We start from the raw sequence: 6,643 nt of genomic DNA, 5'->3' as shown, positions 1-6,643 counted from the left end.
TGCTTGCGGCGGCACTAAGGGAAGGGGTTATACTTCTTTGTCTTCCACCACACTACACCCATGTCCTGCAGCCGCTGGACGTGGCATACTTTGGACCTTTAAAGGCTGAGTTCTCCAAGGTAGCTCCTACATGGTAAACAAATCAGAATTTGCCCAAGTATTCCGCTACCTGTACCAGCGATGCAAGGACATGTGCTATGTGGTGGAAGGGTTTAAGAAGTGTGGCCTCTTCCCTTTTGACCCTTCAGCCATTGAAGGGTCCCGTTTAATGCCGTCTCGGTCCCTACCGGGTCCCACCACCGCCTCTCCTGGAACCAGCAGCACTGTGCCGTCCATCAGCACCTCCTCCCCAGTGACCACAGGAGGACCCTCAGCACCTGCTCCAGTCCCAGCCCCAGTTCCAGTCCCAGCTCTAGAAGAGTACCCCCTAATAGAGGGGGGGCTGATAGCGAAGGACCTGGGGCACATCCTTACTGTTCTGAAGTATCGGCTGGACCGATACAGAAGACTCCCTGTGGTCGCCACATGCCTCACCGGGGAGGAATACACGCGCCAGTGGCAGGAGAGGGGTGAGAAGGAGAGGGCAGAGGCAGAGGAGAAAGAGCGTCGGGCAGCCCTCAAAACACAGAGGGCACAGGAGAGGGCTGCCATGGATGAGACCATTGACGCCATCACCTCTGCTGGACTACCTGCTGGAACCACTCCTGACAGCTGCATCACCAATACCAGTGCCTCCCAGTGTGCAACACCTGTAGGAGCCGCCGGAGTCCCCAGCTGCAGAAGGCGGCCACGTGCCTACTCTCCCGGCCACACCATCGTCGGCCCCTCAACCCCACCATTACAAACACCAGCTCCTCCAAGCCATTGGCGGCGGTTTTGTCCACCACCACGATGCACACCACCCCCCTGTCTGTCACCACCAACATGGCCTCCTCTGGACCAACTGCCTCCTCCGTCTCCCCTGGTCACACCACCATAGCAGCCTCGTCTGGTGTCCCTGCCCCCTGAAATTTGAATACCGCCACCTCCACAGGTAAACACATGTTAAATTACAAAAAAATGACTGTTATGTTTTATAAAACAGCAATGTAAAAAAAAACATATCTACAGTCCATAACACCAGCCCTCAAGTCACCTCCACCTCCTCCAAAACTTCTGCAGCTTCCTCCAGAGGTATTGATGTAAAAAAGTTGAAAAGGGTTTTCATGCAACATGCTCTGTCTAGCACTACTTTTTCTCAAACTGCAGCACAGAAAAGGAAGAGAAAAGCTCCACCGGTCACGCCACCCATGGCACCACTCTCAGGTACTTCATAATCAGTTTTTCTCTCTCTCTCAGTTGTATCAATTACTATTGTTGTTGAAGAACTTCTACATTTTGCAAAACCATATTAATCAATTTTTATAATGTTTTTATAAAAGAAGACACCACCTGCTGTGCTCGCTGCGGGGAGCATGATCCGCCTGCAAGCTCCCCTCAGGAGTGTAGATCCGAGGTGCCATGGGTGTGCTGTGACTTCTGCCAGCACTGGTTCCACTGCAGGTGTGTGCAGTGGGATCCAGAGGTAGAGGTGGAGCTGGATTTTTATTGTGATTTTTGTCACAATATAAGGATGGAGGTCGAGATTTAATTGTTTGTTTTGTTTGTGTTCATATGAAATTATTTATTTGTACAAAAAAATAAATGTCTAAAATAGAATATATATATATATATATATTTATTCAACCCATCTTGTGTATTTCTTCCTTTACTTTCCAAGTGCATCTCTGCAACACAAACTCCAACAGTGTTTTCATTGTTTATGTCAATACACATAACTGAAATTAAAGTTTTATTTGATGTAAATTATTAATACTCATATTTTAGTATTCAACTGTTATCTACTTTCTCGAAACATAAGATTAATCTGTAAAACAAACTATTAGACATTATTTGGTTACAACACTGAATATGTTGGTGAAGAACCATTTCTTAAGAGTCCACAGGAGGGCGCACCAGGCTACGCAATGAAAAGTTGACAGGCAAGTCAACTATCTAGTAAACATTTCGGAGGTTGGTGTCTCTTTTTTCAACAAAATTAAACGGATATATCGTGTAATTGAACAAAATAGTAAGGTGGCCAATAACTGGGGACTGTATGCCGATAATACGGGACATATTTTTTTTGCTAAACCGCTTATCAAAAAGCTGATAATAGTAGTATTTCCACTGAAATGTCAAACATGCTAATTGCTAACCCGTTAGCTAACATTTATAGGACACCAATAATCACAAAATGTTGATGGCTTGATCACAAGATAACACCGTTGAAGGTAATATATTTCTTAAACGCTGTTGAATATGCTGATTATACGGGGTTCCATGCTAGCTATATAGCTACCGGTAAATGTGTAATTAAGCCGAGACCAACTAGCTAACTAGTTAGCAACAGTGTGAGAAGTACAAAAAAGTGCGCGTACTGCGCTTGCTAGAAAGGCTAGGCCGCACATTGGTTTCATACGGCTTTGTTCACCAAATAAGGCTATACAAGTAGGAGAAATATCACGATGTCAACACAGACTGCGTTAAACTTACCCCAAGTATGTTTGATTCTTGCCTAAATTTGATTTCACACAATTCACAGAAAACACAGCTTGGACCACAATATACAACGGCTGCCATACTCACTTGATGCAGATAGCTATGCTAACGCTAGCCGCCTCAATTCAGCGAGTGAATGAACACCGTTTCCCGGTTGGCCTCAGTCAGACATCAGCTGCACACACGAGTAAGAAAGCGTGATTCTTTTTACGAGTTTATACATTTAATTTATGTTGTCTTCATTTCCTTAGCATAGTTACAATCCATGCCGGGCACTCACCTTTTCCACGGTCCACCCTTTCCCGTATTGACCTAGCTAACGTTAGCTCTTCACACAGAGTAGCAGCACGTTTTACAGATAACCCAGGGTAGGAAATACCGCCAGCCTTCCAGGCCAACCGGAGAGCGCGTCTTCTTTCGGTTTCAGGGAGGAGGGATTTCCTGAATAGTAACATCCAATTGGTTCCTACAAATACGATGCACGGTTTTCACTGGAGCGCACAGACACAAACTCAACATTGACGTAAAAATGAAAACAAACATTTGATATTTGGAACCAGTGACGACCACTAGTCATGGTAAATACCACGGGCGCGTGCACACGCCAATCATACATCGACTTTGAATGGACTATTCAAATAAACAGGTGGATGGATGAATTTCGGGCGGCAGGTAGTTTAGTGGTTAATAGCGTAGTGCCAGTAACCGAAAGGTCGCTGGTTCTAATCCCCAAGCCGACTAGGTGAAAAATATGTCGATGTGCCCTTGAGCAAGGCACTTAACCCTAATTGCTCCTGTAAGTCGCTCTGGATAAGAGCGTCTGCTAAATGACTAAAATGTAAAATGTAAATGAATGAACCATTTTTACACAATATGGTCTGGCTCCAGCCTAGCCCTTGATCATGAGTTCTATTACATTACACATAAGTCATTGGACGAATGCGTCTTCTGTAGGGGTGGGGGTGTTTTGTTAAGATCCAAGACACTTGGTCTGAACATGAACACGAATCGCTTGCGGTAGTTTTGGAAGCATAAGGACCTTATCTTGCATATCGGTGAAATTTTTGTTTTTTTAACTAAAAGTTAAATTGACACAAACCTTTATAGGGTTAGGGTTCCCACAGCCATATTTCCATGTTACAGCACTTGGCCACGTAGCAAATTTCAGGTCTGCTGAGCGCAAACTTGAACTTTGTGAACATTCGGTGCAACTTCCACGTGCGTTTAACGTTACTGTGAACACTGAGGCTGTACACACTTTAAGTTACAGTTTCAGACAGTGGTCAAATAGGCTACTGTGGTTATTTGATCATAATGTAGGCCTACCATCAAAAACAATGGAGAAAATGCATCCCATAACATTTTAACATGAAAATAGCTGTTCTATCATTCAACTTACAGAAGCAGCCAATGTGTGGTGTTCAATGTAAGCCTACATTCCATGAGACTTTTGAAAAAAAACATGCAGGGCTTGACATTAACATGTTTATCCACTTGTCCTTCAGACAAGGAGGTGACTGAAAATGTTGTGTTATTTGATGCAAGAAACCACTTTACAAAATAAAATGAATTATTATTCCAATACCATTATTACAGAGAATCAGACAAATTATGCTACCCTCTGCCTATTGGCTACTTAGCTTATTCTGTCTCAAAATACAACACTTACCCGACTAGCTTTTCAAAGATCTCTAGAAATGTACATGTTTTGTGCTCTTGTAGGAAGCAATCACTCCCCCATTGTTGACTACAAATGATCTATAACTGGGATAATAACTCATTAACTAGCAAAGGATATGAACAAATGTGCACACGTGGCTACATGCAGCTCTCGCTTTGATCTCAAAACAAGCGCATCTACTCACGACCCTCATGCTGTAAACACAGTCCAGTTTAAAGTGAATGGCACAGATCCATATATGGCAATGGTATATTTGCATATATACTTACTGCAATTGTGATTTGTTATGCCACACATGTCTGTGTAGAGTACAGAGTCGTGCATGTCAATGCAATAGAATCTTACTCCGATGCATTCTGCCTCCAACAAAATCTCTTGCATTATTTGTTTTACATACTAATTCTTGCATAGTTGGTTTTGTTTCGGTATGTTGCATTGATGGTTAATATTGCGTTTATTCGATCACAATTCCCACAGTAAAGGGAAACATTGACTAAGGGGGAAAACTCAAGAAAGTTGAGTGAAGTTCAATCTCGTGCTTCTCGGTGCGGGCTGATATTTCTTATACGTGGCAGTCCCGCGCATGCACGCAGTTTAGAGGGAACATTGGTGTGGACTACCTGTGCTAAATAGCTACAGTGCCTTCGGAAAGTATTCAGACCCCTTGACTTTTCCCACATTTTGTTACGTTACAGCCTTTCTAACCATTCTTCTCTGCAGATCCTCTCAAGCTCTGTCAGGTTGGATGGGGAGCGTTACTTCACAGCTATTTTCAGGTCTCTCCAGAGATGTTAGATTGGGTTCAAGTCCGGGCTCTGGCTGGGCCACTAAAGGACATTCAGAGACTTGTCCCGAAGCCACTCCTGCGTTGTCTTGACTGTGTGCTTAGGGTCGTTGTCCTGTTGGAAGGTGAACCTTCACCCCAGTCTGGTCTCCCGAGTGGCGCAGTGGTCTAAGGCACTGCATCGCAGTGCTAGCTGTGCCACTAGAGATCCTGGTTCGAATCCAGGCTCTGTCGTAGCCGGCCGCGACTGGGAGACCCATGGGGCGGCGCAAAAATTGGCCCAGCGTCGTCCAGGGTAGGGGAGGGAATGGCCGGCAGGGATGTAGCTCAGTTGGTAGAGCATGGCATTTGCAATGCCAGGGTTGTGGGTTAGATTCCCACGGGGGGCCAGTATGAAAAAAAATAAAATAAAAATGTATTCACTAACTGTAAGTCGCTCTGGATAAGAGCGTCTGCTAAATGACTAAAATGTAAATGTAAATGTAAGTCCTGAGTGCTCTGGAGCAGGTTTTCATCAAGGATCTCTCTGTACTTTGCTCCGTTCATCTTTGACTCGATCCTGACTAGTCTCCCAGTCCCTGCCGCTGAAAAACATCCCTACAGCATGATGCTGCCACAACCATGCTTCACCGTAGGGATGGTGCCAGGTTTCCTCCGGACATAGAGTTCAATCTTGTTTTCATCAGACCAGAGAATCTTGTTTCTCATGGTCTGAGATTCTTTAGGTGCCTTTTGGCAAACTCCAAGCGGGCTGTCATGTGCCTTTTACTGAGGAGTGGCTTCCGTCTGGCCACTCTACCATAAAGGCCTGATTGGTGGAGTGCTGCAGAGATTGTTGTCCTTCTGGAGGGTTCTCCCATCTCCACCGAGGAACTCTGGAGCTCTGTCAGAGTGACCATCGGGTTCTTGGTCACCTCCCTGACCCAGGCCCTTAGTCCCCGATTGTTCAGTTTGGCCGGGCGGCCAGCTCTAGGAAGAGTCTTGGTTGTTCCAAACTTCTTCCATTTAAGAATGATGGAGGCCACTGTGTTATTGGGGACCTTCAATGCTGCAGAAATGTTTTGGTACCCTTCCCCAGATCTGTCAACTGCGGGACCTTATATAGACAGGTGTGTGCCTTTCCAAATCATGTCCAATCAATTGAATTTACCACAGGTGGACTCCAATAAAGTTGTAGAAACATCTCAAGGATGATCAATGGAAACAGGATGCACCTGAATTTTCTGAATTTCTAAAAACCTGATTTCGCTTCGTCATTATGGGGTATTTATTGTGTGTAGAATGTTGAGAAAAAATACATATTTAATCCATTTTAGAATAAGGCTATAACATAACAAAATGTGGAAAAAGTAAAGGGGTCTGAATAATTTCCGAAGGCACTGTATCTGATTCTCCGAACACCTGTATGTAAACGGAAGACAGACACCACAAACATGTTGTCACTGAAAAATACTGTCAGCTGCAACTGTGTTAAAAATTGATTAAAAACGGATTAAAACAGTGTGTATTTTGTATTTGTGAAATTATTTTGATGTGATATGAAAGTAGAGGGATTTATGTTTCTAGAACTGTACCGCAATTGAGAATCAATTCACGTT

This window comes from Coregonus clupeaformis, chromosome 13 (genome assembly GCF_020615455.1).
Source record: "Coregonus clupeaformis isolate EN_2021a chromosome 13, ASM2061545v1, whole genome shotgun sequence".
Taxonomy (NCBI): Eukaryota; Metazoa; Chordata; class Actinopteri; order Salmoniformes; family Salmonidae; genus Coregonus; species Coregonus clupeaformis.
The sequence above is the reverse complement of the archived record's forward strand: the minus strand, read 5'-3'. Positions refer to the sequence as shown.